This window comes from Protopterus annectens, chromosome 3.part1, assembly GCF_019279795.1.
Source record: "Protopterus annectens isolate FY-2018-M chromosome 3.part1, PAN1.0, whole genome shotgun sequence".
Lineage (NCBI taxonomy): Eukaryota > Metazoa > Chordata > Ceratodontiformes > Protopteridae > Protopterus > Protopterus annectens.
The window spans coordinates 1,238,626,920-1,238,643,973 of record NC_056732.1 but is presented as its reverse complement, the minus strand read 5'-3'; the positions used below and the strand labels follow the sequence as shown (position 1 = coordinate 1,238,643,973).

At 38.5% G+C, this 17,054-nt stretch overlaps 1 protein-coding gene across 2 annotated transcripts in view; it reads left to right on the top strand.

Moving 5' to 3' along the window:
• SYT12 (synaptotagmin 12) overlaps positions 1–17,054 on the top strand; it is a 1,960,217-nt gene that overhangs the window by 931,085 nt on the left and 1,012,078 nt on the right. For both annotated transcript variants that reach the window (XM_044067306.1, XM_044067305.1), the window contains one exon: positions 16,663–16,761. The gene's annotated coding sequence lies outside the window, so the exon portion shown is untranslated. The remainder of the gene's footprint in view (positions 1–16,662; positions 16,762–17,054) is intronic.

Sequence of the window (17,054 nt, the reverse complement as noted above, 5' to 3'; positions counted from 1 at the left end):
GCACCAGAAATCTAGACAAAGGACCAAAAAAAGAAACAAATGTTAAATATCGCAAATATAAATTGAGAAAGTTGATAGTATAGTTTGTGTTAGCATGCATTTTATGAAGGATATCAAGTCTGAAACTCAAATGTATGTTATTATTTAGTAACTTTAGCCCTTGGTGATTTGACTGAAAAATCACAAATATTATGAGGAACAGACCACAAATATGCAGCAAAAATCTAGACAGTCGAGACGTATGAAGAGTATGTCAAACCTAGCTGAGGCATATAAATCACAAAGTGAGAGAAATATTGCCCAAAATATCTTGTGGTAATTTCCAGCATCCCTGTAAAAATAATAACAATTATCTCATCTCAACTGTCCACACAAATCACAAAACAAGAAATATTACCAAAAATATGTGGTTGATGACTACCAGCAATAATGTAAAAATACTTATCTCACCACCAAAACTGTCCACAGAAAGCCAACAAATATTGTCAAAAAGTGCCTGGTTGTTCACTGCCAATCTTATTTTAACAGAGTAATAAGATTAACTCTCCATGCCATTCCTTGAAGTTGAAATATGTCCCTAATTCTGTTGAATGTCCCTTAATTTTGATATTGTATTCAATTATGATGTCATTGTGTCTGCTTCCATTTAGCTACATATGTTTTTTTATTGATTTGTTGGAAGATTTATGGTTCCAGTGACCACTACATGGGACATACCCTGTGTCTGTTAAGATAATTTAAAAAAAAAAAGATGTACTTCCCCACTTTGAAGGCTGCTGATATGTTGTAAATCTCCCTCAAAGCAAAGCTACTGTTTCCAGTAGTACTGTGTTACTCAATGTTCCTGGAAGAAATCTGATAAATGGTACTACCACAATATTACTGTAGCGATTCTGACTGTGTGGTCTTTGTCTGCATGCAAGGAGAAGGAGAGTCATACAGGCTGCTGGAATTTCTAGGATACTGACATGTAATAGTGATTCTTACACCTTACAGCCAGTTCCTCATGTCACAGTTGCGCATCTCACAGCAGATTGAAATAACAGGTGACCACTGTTGTACACTTCATAAGGGATTAAGACTGTAGTTCTCAAACTCAGTGTGTAATGGCTGGTCTAATACCATTCCAGAGAATGAGAAAGATATATTTTTTTTACATTCCCTTTCAGTGACCATTTTCTGAGGTTGCATAACCTCAGAATAAGAATAGTAAAATAAAAGGGCTGTGCAGATTTATTTCCCCCACATAGGGGTGCATGGGGCTTATCCACTGTATAAAATTAGTTTTTAAAGTTTAATATTTTCATTCATTTGCTTGTATCCTGACAAGGTTGCATGCATATGTTACCTATGTTACTATACCGCAGATGTCAGTTATAAGCAGTTGTTGCCAGGCAAGTGCATTGCAAGCTTGGATATCTTGAGAAATTATATTGTTCATAGGTGTGTACTAGGCTAATAACCTTGGGGCCTTTACAAGCCTAGCGATAGGACTACCCTGACATTGTGTCACCCAACCTTAGTTCCCAGTGCCTCTGTCGAGTAGAGCCACTGGAGTTATCCCCAGGGTAAATTTTCTATTTCCCATCCACTCATCGAGATTTCTCTTGAAGAGAGTCAGCGAGGTGCTCTGATTGGCATGTATGGGAAGTCTATTCCATAGCATGGGCAGTCTCTGGGTTATGAACTTGGCCCTCCAGTACATTCTGTTGATTGTGGTAATGAGGTTGAGGTCTCTGCAGAGTGTGATGCGGAGGGATTGGTATTTCTTTAGATGTAGCATTTCTAAAAGAGATGGGTCAGGCATGGCTTTGCAAGTCAAGCAGAGATTGTCTCTAAGTAGGCAATATGAGACAGAGATTAGTTGTAATTTTTTGAGTCTGTCCATATAGGACAAGTGTTTAAGGCCTAGGATCCTCTTTGTGAGGTACATTTGTGGCCTCTCCAGTTGTTGCAGGTGTCTAAAGAGGTACATGCTAAATGGGGCATTGTACTCGATGATGGGCTTAATGAGGAAAGAGTAGAGCGAGACAATGACCTCTTTCTTCCTGGATGCAAAACCCTTAGTAATGAGATGTGCCACATAGAAGGACTTTCTGACCACACACACACACACACACACACACACACACACACACACACACACACACACACACAGACACACACACACACACACACACACACACACACACACACACACACACACACACACACACACACACACACACACATCTTGACCCTGAGGGAAGAAATCCTTAAAGGACCATACCATATTGAAAGTTTGGCATCTTTTGTGTTCATTGGATATGGCTGAATATAAAAGGAGATTCCTAACTGCGGAGTCTCCTGACAGATCCACCAGTTCAAGTACTTTATAGAGCTTTTGAAAAATGACACCAATAAAATAGCGTTGTTTCCTAAATGTTTCCTTCTCTGTTTTTTTTTTTTGCATCTAGTTAGATGAAGTTAGATGAAATGTATGCAGTGTAGTGCCCATGGATATATCACGTTATTATATTTTTAAACTGGTATATGGGCTGATCATCTGATCTTTTTAAACTATGGCCACAGGTAGTCACAGCAGATAGTTACTCATCTGCACAAATATGAGGGCACAGAGGCTAGGGCATGAACAAAAAAATAAGAATAAATATAATTCAATTATATACACACACGTGTGTGTGTGTGTGTGGTGCTAAACATTACTACATACCCAGCACTGTTTATTTCAGTTGACCATTTTGAAACAAAATCATCAAATCCATTATAGAGAATATACACAGAAAGTATTAAGCCTAAACATACTATTGTTTAACAGAGTGACTAAAACTAATTTTAAATTATAGGCAGTCACCTTATTGTTTAAGTGAGTGGATACATCTACATATGTCTAAATTATAACACACCAAGACAGTTTTCATAATGTTAGCACATTATAATTTTTTAGATGAGTGAGTACATCTATGCAATGAATAAACAGATGCATGAGAAAACATACACAATCCATGAAGGACTGATACTAATGGTTATATGTGAGTGGACCCATTTACCAAGAACTTGGCAGTTGTGTTAATAAGTGGGCAGTTGGTTTGACTATGACTGTTTCTGTGCATTTCATTTACCTTTTATTTTATTTTTATGATGTCAGGAAATTGTTGTCTCTCTTGACCATATTTCAAGTTCTTGTAGGGTACTGAAGACTGTGTTGTTTTTGTTATTGTATCACAGCTTTCTTATTGTACAAGTCGCTAATAAGCTAGCTATTAAAATTCAGTATTTCATGAATTCTGTAAAGCTTCAGAACAGTAACCTGTACCTTCTTCTTCTTCTTTCAGCTTTTCCCGGTTAGGGGTCGCCACAGCAGATCACCTGTCCGCTCATGATTGGCAGTGGAGTTTTACAGTGTCGAGTTGCCAGCCCAGTGCGCAACCTTTCACAGAAGGCACATACACACACACTCTCATGCCTAGGACCAATTTAGAGTGTCCAATCCACCTACAGCATGTCTTTGGGATGTGGGAGGAAACCGGAGCACCCGGAGGAAACCCATGCGACCACAGGGAGGACATGCAGACTCCACACAGAAGGCACCCCAGCTGAGAATTGAACCGGAGAACCTCTTGCTGTGAGGCGGCAATGCTAACCTCTGCACCACCGTGGCTGCCCAGTAACCTGTACCTTATTAACTTTTATAAAATTGTGAGGTGCTGAGTGCTGAACTGCAGGATTTGAGGCTAAGAAGAATGACCCAGTATCTTAAAACACAGAGATGTGCAGTAAACAGGTCTTATTGAAATAAACATCCTTAATGTATGTGGAGGTGAACAGCACCTCTTACCAAGTGGGGAATATGGTAGACAGAACATTCAGTTTTTAATTTTAGCTGTTTGACAAAGATACTGAGGTGTATTAAAGGTTGTGTGACAAAGATACTAAGGTGTATTAAAGGTTGTGTACTTTGGTATTTGAATAAATTCTAGACAAAAGCCCTTGTTGATTGTCTTTTGGTCAAGCTTTGGGAATGCTGACTTGCCACATCTTTTTGAATGATTGTACGCGGCACCAGTTTCTGTGAATGAAGTGAGGGAGATCTTGTTCTGTAAGGTCACCATGGCAAATTGGCACAACACTGAACCATTTCCATGAAACCCACACCACCAAAACCTCAGAAAGCCAAAAGAACATCAAAAGTCGACATTTTTGACCACACCACACCTACAAACAAGTGCTAACATGGGTCAAAAAGATGGAAAGATTTTGAGGTTCAGAGTATTGGCATTTAAGGTTTTTGTTTGGCGCAGTTCAGAGTTCGTGGAAGTGGGTTTGCCGTTGTGGCTGTTGACATTATGGAGGTGAACCTTTTTGAACACATACACCCTTGGGTTTGGTTCCAGGCTGATAACTGAAATTTCCTTGCCTCCCCTGAAAGAAGGCCTTAATGGCTACTAGTGTAGGCCACTTTAGTTTAATGTGTTTCTGCTTGTCATGGGGCAAGACATTGATATCTTCTATAAAAAACAGATCAGAAGAATTGTGTCTATTTCTTACAGATGAAAAGTAATCTGAAAAAGAAGGGACATCATCAAAGTTTTCATCACTGTTGTCACTCAGGAATGTCATCAGTCCCCACCTGGACAAGTGAGTGTCATTGCAAACACATCTTGACAGGGGAACTGTCTCACTCCAAATCTACCCACTATATTTTCAACCAGATAGCTCTCCTGGTAATGAGAAAGATGCCTGCCATATTTTCTGTCATCGGTAGGGTATCTGCAGCCATATAGGCTATATGACTAGATATATGAATAACGAAGTCCAGAAGTTTAGCCTTTTTATTTTGCTGTGTGATCTTTGCCAGTTACTTCTACTAGGTTAGCAAGGCATTCTTATGGTACAGCTCAGTGTTCTACTTAACCTGTTTACAAACTCAGTGACTGCAACCTATATTTTTCCCCCAAATATTCCTTTTGTCTTTCTGTCCATCTAGAGTTATAGTACCGGGGATTACTCTGAGGGGAGGACTGTTGTCTTTCACAGTGCAGCTATATGTGGATCAGTGCAGTTATATGTGGATCAGTACAGCTATATGTGGTTCAGTGCAGCTATATGTGGATCAGTGCAGCTGTATGTGGATCAGTGCAGCTGTATGTGGTTCAGTGCAGCTATATGTGGATCAGTGCAGCTATATGTGGATCGTATTCTGCAGGTGAGCATCTCATGGATTGGTTATATGTTGTCTACTGCCATCTTTATTGTCATGTTCATGGAGTCTGAACAGTTCCATTCATTCATGACCCACATGGATCAGAATGATTTTCATATGAAATGGCTAAGCTGACATTAATATTTATATTTATTGCTTTTGTTTACCAGGAAAGTCTGACTGAGCACAGGACTCATTTTAAGCTGAGGCTTGAGGAGGAAAGATCTATGCACACAACAAAAACAAAAATGGTAGTAATAAAAGACAGTATTTACAACATTATTCCATGATAAACAGACATTTCAAAATTAATAAAGATGAACTCTGTTTCTTCTGCTGTTAGTATCTAAGAAACAATATATTTATAACATGAGACTGTTGTAGTAATTAAGAGCTAAATCTTGAAATTGTAATAGGAATAGAATGATAGGAATAGTCAACAATAAGGAGGAAATGGAAGGGAAAGTTAGGTGAGAATAGAAAAAGAGAGGTAGAAAGTAGGACATCACTACAGACATTGGCAGAATGTGCAGGCGACTGAGTTGGTATTTTAGTTCTAGAGGAGGCAAGCAGCATTAGGGTGCAACACATTTGCAGAGCCAAGAGAGCTGAATAAATGGGACTTCAGGTATAATTTGAAGGACTTTAAGGAACAGTCTTGCTTTAGTATAGAAGGTATGGAATTCTAGATTTTGGATATTTCAGGAGAGTGGAGGTAGTTGCTGGGCTTAGATAAAAATACATATATATATATATATATATATATATATATATATATATATATATATATATATATTATAGATATAGACATCTTTAGCTATATACATACATATGTATATATATATATATGTGTGTGTGTGTGTGTGTATATATATATATATATATATATATATATATATATATATATATATATATATATAGATAGATAGATAGATAGATATGGATCTAGGATGTTTGCTCGAGTGAGCAAATGACCGAAACCCAAACGGCCAGGCATACTTACGCAAAACTGCTTTTCACCGAAGAAGCACTTTCACGTAAGTATGCCTGTTGCCGAGGCTGTACTATGGTGCAGGTAAGGGAAATTTCTTTTTTCCCCACTGTAGTGCAGTCTCAGGGGGAGAATATTAAAGTAGGGGGGTGTGGGGGGCACAGCCCCATAGGTGCAGGGCAAAGCCCCTGCTAAAATGTAAATGTAGTGTTTTATTTTTTTTTCTGTAACACGCTTTAACGAAGGCGCTTTTTCGATAAAAGCTCTTTCGTTAAAGTGTGTTTGGTTATTATGGATTCAGACGTTTGTTCACTCGAGCAAATGTCCTAGATCCATATATATATGTATGTGTATATATATATATATATATATATATATATATATATATATATATATATAGTAGGAATTTGTCAGAAGAGTACAGTGGTCTAGGTGAGTTGTATAGCTGTACAAGGTTGGCTAGAGATGGACAGGTGTATAAGTTTGTAGATTAAATTGTGGATTGTGATACTGGAAAAGGATAAGTGCTTATTTTCAACTGTTTTCTGTACTTCTGTTTTACTGCATATCTGTTTAATCTGTGCAACTGTTTTTTAGTCTCCTTTTTGTTGTCTGTTAGAGGTGAATATCTGTTACTGTTTGTGACCTTTGGAGCTTGTAGTGAAATCTTTTGTCTAGAGAGGCCTAGCTGTTTCTCTGGTAGAGAGAATCAATATGGTTTGATCTAGCTAGAAGCATTGCTGCAACACTGTGTTATTTTGATTGGATACTTTGGCCGGTTTCTCTTTTTCTGCCTTTAATAGCCGGTATTTTAAATCAGTTTGTACTTCTTTGCTCAAGCTGTTCAAAGCTGCAGTGAGATAGGCCTTCTGCCATTTGCGCTGCTGTGATATTGGAGAAAGATAAGTGCTTATTTTCAACTGTTTTCTGAACTTCTGTTTTACTGCATATCTGTTTAATCTGTTCAACAGTTTTTTTTAGATCCCACCTACCCGCCTAGCTACTGTTGTGGTCTTAAAGCTTGGTGGCTATGAGTTGCCTGCCTCTAGTATAAGGTTGATACTGGTCACTCCCCCAGTTACATTACATCAGCTCATTCTACTGTTTATAGTGTTTACTTTGTAAAGGCCCACCCCTTTACCTTCTCAACCTTAAATTATCGTATTATCTTCTGTCTCCTCATTTTCTACTAAATAAAAAAAAACTGTACCTCTTCCTACTTCATTTTGCTGCTTGCGCTTAGGAGTTCAACTGCGTTTAGTTTGCCATATTTATTACTGCTTGTTGGTAGCCTCATTAAATTGATGACAGTATTCTACTGAATTGCTGCTTTATTTGTGCTGTCTGTTACTGTTGTGAATGTTAGCTACTGTTTTAAAGCACTCTACTGATTAACTATATTTCATTGCTATATACTGCAATTCATTACTGTTTAACTGCAGTTTACTGCATTTTGTTGCTGTTTAACTGTATTTTTTCATACTGCAAGTTCTGTTCTTTTGACTATGATGATTAATCTGTGCTTCATTGTGAGTTTTTTACTGTGTTCGTAACCTTAAAATTGAGTAGCATAGTCTAGATACAGGTTTGCTGCATCCAGAGCTTCAGTTGCATGGTTTGTAACCCTTCTTGAGGTATTCCAACTACAAATTTTCCCTTAGTAGCACTTGTGTTATCATCTAGTAGTGCTACTCGTAGACGTTCCTCCCTTTACCCTCTTAGCTCTTTCAGTTTCTGACAAATATGGATGGACAATTTCCTACATTTTCTCCTGCCAGTCTGGTTGATATGGGCATCCTGAGACAGTGTAGCAACTGCCTCATTTACATGGACAACTCTCTACTACTACCACCCAAGAACACAATTTGTGAGAATTATATCAGGCACCTAGTGTCATTGCTCTCTCCCCCACAAACCAGTATACCTGGCACTGAGAAGGTTGGCAATATGAACACCACACCTCAAACACCACCCACACCAACTCAACACACACCCACATATGCGGCGGTCTTCAACAATAGCATACCCAAAGAAAAGAGACCTCTGAAGCATAAACGCACATGAACTCCACTGCCTACTACACCACACACCACCCATAGTCCACACACCTTTGTCTCATAGTCACTGAGGCCTAAACATAAACCCAACATATTAGTCATAGGAGAGTCCATTGTGAGACACATAGATGTGACCCTCACCAGGTTGGATAAGGAGAAACTCACGGTTAGTTGTTTATCGGGTACCAGAATCTGCCATAACACCAATGCACTCAAGTCTTCCAACAGGTACTGTTATGACTCTGTCATAGTCCATGTTGGAGTGAATGACTTGAGATGTACCTCCATGGACTATATGAAGAGAGACATGATTGAGCTCGTTGAATATGTGTCCTAGGCAGGTATGTTCCTAGCCATAAGCAGCATTCTACCTTCACCTAGAATGATGCCTCAGTACAAACAGAAAATGACTGACTTTAACAATTGGCTTAGTTTCTGGTGTCATTCCAAGTGGATCCAGTACGTGACATCCTGGGATGACATGATTGACAAACCACGATGCTTTGCCGCAGATGGCCTGCATCTGTCTCCCTTGGGCTTCAGGCTCCTGGCAAAGGCTCTTGCCACCCCCATAGTGCCTTTTTTAGGCAATGCCATGAGGTCAAAACTGCTAACATGAAAATTTCATTAAAATGTAAATTAAAGGTCATGCTGCTAAATGCTAGGAGTCCAAACATGAAACTGCACTCATTGCAAGCATTCTTAACCCTGGAAGAAGCTGACATTTGTGCAGTCACGGAAACCTGGTTCAAAGCTGCGGAGAGCACCCCAGCCATACCAGGTTACTCATCCTATCATTCATTCTGACCCAAAACCATGGGCAGCAAAGCAAAAGGAGGTGGAGTTGCAATATATATAAAAGACATACACACCTCTAGGCTGGTCAAACAATATGATGCACAGGAAACACTCCAGGTGCAGTTAACAATTGACAAGACCCCTATTCAAATCATAGCTAGCTATAGGCCTCCATCTCTGACTCAAGATGCCCACTCCATCTGTCTGGACCTCTTCTAATCTATCAAGATTTAACCCTTTAGCCTGATACTGGGTGACTGTAACTATCCAACCATAGACTGGAAGCAATACTATTGCCAAAACACAAATGCCCAGAGATTCCTTTATTTCATCAATGCAAATGCCTTGGACCAGTTGGTTGACACCCCACAAGACGTGAAAATATCTTGGACTTGGTATTAACCAACATGAGTAACCTGTGCAGCATCCTTATAGTATCTTCATCACAGGTAAGATCCAACCACAAAGCAGTCACTTTCGAAGTCACCATCTCCCCTGCCCCCCCCCCCCCCCCCCACAGCTAGGATCAAGCAGAAAGATTTATCCAAAGCTGAATACAACCTCCTGAGGGAAGGTATAAACAGATTCACAGCCCCCTCCCTCTCCATAGGAACTGGAACATATGTCCAAACCTAAAGCAAAGTACTGTATGAGCATTTATATACAGTAGCTGCATGGAATCAGGAATACCAGACAGGGTGAAATCATCCTCCTCAAGGAAGAGTAAACCTGCCTGATGGACATCTATAATAAATAAACTGTATAATAAAATAAAAAAAATACTGTCCGGGACCAAGAAGGAACAGGCACCTAATTGGAAGCAATCTCTCCTTAGCCTGAACAAGCAAATAAGAGCACTAGTGAAATCATGCAAAGTAAACTGGCCACATCTACTAAAGACAATCATAAGGCTTTCTTCACATATGTCCACAATCTCAAGGGAAGCACCCAGATCTGCTCAGAACTGGTGATCAAGGACACCACATACACAAACACTGTAGATATAGCCATCCTGCTGGCAGACAAGTTCAGTGAAAACTTGACTCCTCCGCCCCCCCCATTAGTAAAACAGGACATTCCCAGTACCTGCCCCCTCCCCTTATCTCTAGGGAGCAAGTCCTCACTGCTCTCACAAAGGCAAAAAATACAGCCTCCATGAGACCTGATAACATTCCAGGCTGCATCCTACATATACTCAGGCAGGAACTTGCAGAACCATTGGGCGCCCTATTCAACCATAGCCTGAGTACCAGCTTCATCCCAGCCGAGTGAGGACAGCTACTGTCATCCCTTTGTACAAAGGTGGAGCATCCACTGATCCAGAAAATTATAGACCCATCAGGCTAATGAGCCTGATCTGCAAGGCCATGGAGTGGATTATCATGGACCTCATTAATAAGGGCATTGGCAACCTCCAGACACTTGATCCCAAACAGTTTGGTTTTGTCAAGGGGAGGTCATGTCTGTTAAATTTGGTCAACTTCTTTGAGACAGTCACCAGAGCCATAGACGAGGGGAAGATGGTGCACACCGCCTATCTTGACCTGGCCAAAGCCTTTGATACTATTCCCCACTCAGGTATAATAGATAAACTCTCTCAAGTAGGCATCAATCCATATGTTACCAGATGGGCAGCAAACTGGTTCACTGATAGAACCCACCTAGTCAAAATAGGGGAAGCCACCTCAAGTAGTAGACCTGTAACAAGTGGTGTGCCCCAGGGATCGGTCATGGGGCCTCTGCTGTTTGGGATATACTTCACGGAGGTACATGCAAAATCTAGTGGGCTATAGCTGACCAAGTTTGCAGATGGCTGCAAGCTGGATGCTGTCATCAGTTCCCCTAGTGATGTGAATATCCTCCAAGAGAGTCTCACCCAAACAAATTACTGGTGCCAGAAACATGACCTCAAACTGAATGCAAAAAAATGCATCATCATCCCTTTTAGGGAGAGTGACATCTCCACAAATTATCACATTGATGATAAGGTACTAAGCACACAATCAGTTGTGAGAGACTTGGGCACCCAGGTTAATAGCAAACTGACTTTTGACCACCATATTGCCTCCGTTGTACGGAAAGATTTCTACATGGCCCACCTCATTAGTAATGGTATCTTGTCCAAGGACAAGGTGGTCATAACATCCCTATATTCTTCCCTTATTGAGTACAATTCACCTTTTGGCATGTACCTCACAAAGCACATGCAGCAGCTGGAGACACCACAGAGGTTCCTCACCCAGGGAATCCAGGTCCCCAAACATCTACCCTACATAGATAGGCTAAAAGCCCTGTCCCTGTACAGACTCTTCAGAGGTGACCTCTGTCTGGCATACAAAGCAATCTCAGACCCTGCCCTGATGGGACTGCTGCATATCTGCAACTCAACCTCCACTCGAGTAACCAGCACGCATGACCTCAACCTGATCTGTGACATCAATAGGACACTTTGGTGGGACAGATTTGTGTCCCAGAGACTCACCCTTTTACGGAATAGACTCCCTGTCTGCATAAAGCAGAGTACCTCATTAAACCTTTTTAAGTGCAACCTGGATAACTGGATGGGGAACAGAAAATACACCCCTGAGATTCCACCTTTGTCCCTGCTGGATAGTAGCATAGGGTGCTGACTTGTTGGAACATGGACTAAATTCTTGGATAGGCTTGAAAGGGCCTCAGGGTCAATAGCTTAGTGACTTTCTATGATCCTATGACCTATAATAGGAAGTTGAGAATATGTGAGATGGTCAGGGCCACATGATGATGGGATCTATGGGGGAGATTTTTTGCAAAGTTTGATAACTTGCTGTTAATTTTGTTTAGCTGAGTTAGTTGGATGTTGGTGAGAATAGGTACTGAGTAAAGGACAGTAGGCAGGAGAAGGGGAGAGGCAATTTTTTTGTAGTGTCAGATAAATAGGGTTTTGTCCTACAGTTTTTGCTTTGTTTTAGTATGTTTTTTCACTATATGTTGAATGTGGAAGTCAAATTCTTGGCCTTTGTCTGTGTAAACTCCTAGAAGTTTAGTATGCGTAATTGATGAGCTTGATTCTGGTGTTGTTGGAAGAGATAACAGTGAAGGAAGGTTTTTAATTGCAAGATGCTTGGGAATAAAAATAATTCATTTGAATTTGTTAGGCTTGAGAAACAAGTAGGATGTCATCTGTCAAGTTTCTATTGAAGTGAAAGATTCCTGGGTCAATTTTTATAGACTGTCAAAGTCATGTGCCGAGCAGATGAGGGTAAAGTCAAGGTGTCATTTTTACAAGCCATGTTAATGTCATTAACAAAGATATCGCTGCAGTCAGAAAACAGACTCTTGTTCACATAAAACCATACACTTTATTACAAATCCAAATAAAATGAATTGAGCGCTTTCATCCCACCCACCTGGGACTTCATCAGAATCACAAACTACTATACTACATTGTATTTAAAGATGCAGTATATTAATTAATTTTTGAATGACTTAGTCTGGTTTTTAAGTGTGTTATTGTATTGGGTTATTTCATTTTAAACATTTAAAGTTCAGTGTATTAGGAGGTTTAAGTTTTATTACATGATCTCTTTAAGAGAGTTGATTAAGACAAAATATGTGTTCTTTAAATAAGATGCAGTATAGTAATTTGTGATTCTGATGAAGTCCCAGGTGGTTGGGATGAAATTAACAGTCCCAGGAGATGGGGAATACACTTCTTCCCTTGCATTTGTTTAATCACTGAATTTGCATATATAATTAGTAGGGGGTGTGGGAGCATCCTTCCTACATGGAGGGATACAGGGTCCTTTACTTTTGCAAAAGCAGTAGACTTATTTTGCACTGTTTGAGGTTCTACCTTTTGAGGTCAATGTTTTAGTGCCAATCAGCTGAAGTTTAGATTAACTACAACAGATCCATATTCATATATCTATATCTGTATCTGTGTGTGTGTCTATACATACACACACACACACACACACACATATATATATATATATATATATATATATATATATACATTATTATATATATATATATATATATATATAATATATATATATATATATAATTGCCACTAATCTGGGGACACAGCTTGCATGGTTGTCTGTCAAATATTGAGACAATACTTATCCAATAAGTTGTAAATAACATACCTAGCTTTGTTGCATACTTGAATTTTTATACCATATTATGTTTCTTAAGTCAAGGGACTAATTACATTTCAAGCAACTGTTTGACTGGATGTTAGCAGTTTTATCAGAAGGCTAAGTCAGAAAAGAAACAAACTCTATGGGCCTTAACATCTTGCCCTTTAATAGTAGTTAAATTCATTGCCATACTTTACAGATAGCACTGTGCCTATGATTTAATTTCATGTATTTGTCTGTTCATGGAACAAGTAAGTAAAAACCTGTTTTAAAGTACCAAGTGAAGCAATGCTATAAAAAACACACAGTAAATTGAAATTCATGTAGAACAAGAAATGCAACACACATTCACAAAATAGTATCCAGCATTGTTTTAAATACATATTAATAACTGTTCTTAATCAGTTGACACACCGAAATGTTTTCTCAAATAGCACAATCACAGCTGATCTATAAGTGACATATTTTTAGATTTTCTTAAATAAACAGACATGAGGAGTAGTTGCTACCCGTTGTTCCCCTTCGAGTGATGTAAGTGGCATCTTTTGCTAATAAGTCATGGTAAACTTTAGATATAAATGCACTATTTTAAATGTTATTCTCTCTCTCTAGTAAATATATACTACTGGATTTCAGAGTTGATCATAAATCTTATAATAAATCAACACATTTTAGCCTGCTGTCACTGGCAACAGCAAAGATTCCCCTAGCAAAGATTTAACTGTAGAAGTTAAATTTCCACTTTTAAGGTACAATAGTATTAACTTATTATAAATGAATATAAATTATGTTATATTTTGACTTTGTGACAGAATATAAGGAAATATTCTTACTCTGCCCCTAAATGTAACATTATTGCTGTCCTTATCAGAAGAATCTCTTCCCACGATATGTTCCCTAGGGAGATATGCTATAGATGTCATAGCCTTATATTTAATTAAACTAATATCCATTTTCTGGAGTTTAGCGTAGTCTTGCAATTTGTCAAAATCTGTGTACAGTATAGTATAGTATATCTTATATTGTATAGTATTTTTTAGTATAGTATTATTTAGTATAGTATAGTATAGTATAGTATAATGTAATATAGTTAGCAGAGTAACAGAAGAATCACCCATTCCATTAATACATTGTATACAGATATAGCTAGTATTTATATCCTTAACAGTATTTATTCCAGCACCAAAAAACAAAAGACCTAATACTGACCATTGTGGGATTCTGTTGTAATGGTGAATTTCAGCAGAATATTTGGACTCAATCTTGATAGCTCCAACTCTTGCAAAACTATGAATTCTTAATTTTACTTATTTTTTGTTGTAATTTAAAGATTGCTTTGTTGTTACTTTCCAACCTTTTCTGGAAAATGTAGGATGAGGAAGTAGTGTGTATACATGCTTTAATCTAGAGTTGTTTATATGGCTGTGATCATTTTTGAAAGCTACACAGTACCTCTTTTCATTTGCATATCTTAATAGTTTGGGGATTCTGCCAAAGAAGGCTTTTGTTGAGCTTTCCTTTATATTTTATTGGCATTTACTTATGAATACAGAAGTTAGTATTATCATAGTGGTCATTCATAGCATTATGAACATATTTATTTGGGTCATTGAGAACAGTCTGCTTTTATTAGTTTCGTTAGTGTAGGGAAGGAATGGCTCTCCCTTTTTTCTTTTTTATCTCTTGGTATGCTGAGTTTGATTTGGTTAAATATGATAATATCCTGATCTATGGTAATTACAGAATATATAGCCATGGTAGGAAATAAAAATACCCAGTGTCCATTCATATGATTTCTAGAATGTTGCCTGGCTACTTGGAATTCATAATTATTTGCTAAATACTGTTTTTATTACTATTGTTCTGTTGATATTTAACCATATTTATACAATGTTGAATAACTTATTCAGTCAATATGTGAGTAGTAAAACTCCACCATATGAATTACTTTTTCATTAATTTTGACATGTTAGACTTTAGTGAGGAAATCTGGATTATAGGGACGCATATAATATACAGTGATGTCCTATATTATATTGAATACCAGTAATATTTATGATAACTAATAAATGATAAATACTACCTGTTACAATTTGTATTCCCAGTTATCAAACAAACAAAGAAGAGATAACCTAGATGGCAATGCAGAATATATGTTTGTGTCTTGAATAATACAGCAGGTCTGTATCTATGTTGCTCCCCACAGATAAACACCTTTAATGATTAGCAAAGTACCAACAACTGTGAAAAGTCATTAAATGTATGTTTGCCCTTGTAGTAAGTGTTGATGCCCTAGGGGACACACATAATGATGCCAATATGTATCTAGAGATGTTGCATAAACAGAGAGTTCTTCATTTGGATATTGGTCATACATTATGCAAAAATTAAAAGAAAATCTTGGAGCTATATCTGGTGATCAGCATTCCATGTGTTTAGCACATCGGGTATGCCCTGATTATGCATGTGCGTGCGTGTGTGTGTGTGTGTGTGTGTGTGTGTGTGTGTGTGTGTGTGTGTGTGTGTGTGTGTGTGTGTGTGTGTGTGTCTGTGTGCATCTTGTATATATAGCTCAGTATTGTTAACTGTGTCATATGTTTAAAGTGATATATACATACTTAATGTATGCATGGATGAAACACAACAGAGGAGCATTGCATGTCATACATGCACACTTGTATGATATACAATGTTGCACTGTCTACTGAGACCTTTTTTTTCAGAATCTTTTTCTACATGTTGCTGCTGATCATCAGGTCTTCAGTCTTCCTCCTGACTGCCATCCCATACAGATTTCAAATGGACACATGTTTAGCTGCTCCCATTATCCCTGGGCCATTCTGACTAATGTAATCCCACAGTGCCAAGTCAAATCTGATTCATGCACACCTCGATACGTGTGACTATTCTCTGGTTACACCAAGCATTGCTTCATGGGGTGTCTCTTTGGCCCCCAACTTTGCACTGTCTTGTCTCCTAGATTCCACTGACTGTCATTGTTATAGCACTCTGGTTTGCTTCCCATTTCCTGGGATGGTTGAGATGGCACTGGCCACTCACACTCACCATCACTGATTCTTCTTCCAGGTTGTTAATTGATCTTGGGTCTTCCTTGCCATAGTCATGACTTCATTCCTTTGCACCACAGAGCTAGCTTCAGCTTACTAGTATATGCACACTCATGCTGATTGTCCTGTCTGTAATGCCTACACGGAGCCACATTCCAATGACCTACATCCACATAATAATAGTAGAGCAGCAAATATGCTACTGATCACCTGGCAAGGTAAAGCAGTGATTATCAAGAGGACATAGAAACTACAATTATAAGGTTATTCTGTAGTGAGCAGATGTTATGCAGTGCACCTGAATTATATGTTAATATTTCAGAGTGGGAAAAACTTGGTCTTAAGATAGTTGCCACAGGCCATGGCATGTAGTACGTGTGTAGCACAAAAGCTGGTGATGCTTTCTTTTCTTTTCTAGGTGATGTTTCTTACTAAAAACTGTTTAAACTGGATCAGTCCTCCTTCCCTTTGATAAGATACACTCTTACATCGTATTCCATTGTACACTATCAAAAAGGTAAGAATTAAATCTTTTAAATAAAATATAAGTGTAAATGTGGTCCAGGGTCTGAGTAATAACACCAGCTGTTAGGCCAGTTTTGGAAATTACTTAATTACCTAGTCTTTGGGCTGCCAGCTTTCCCTGTTGCTCAGTGGATCTGGTGAATATTCTTGCTTCTGTATAAATATCACATTTGCTGTTATTTACTGGTTTATTATTTTCATGCATTTCCATGTTAGAATATTCCCATTCAACACCTGTGTTCTGTGTTAATATACACATTGTATTTCAGCTGCCATACTAGTCTG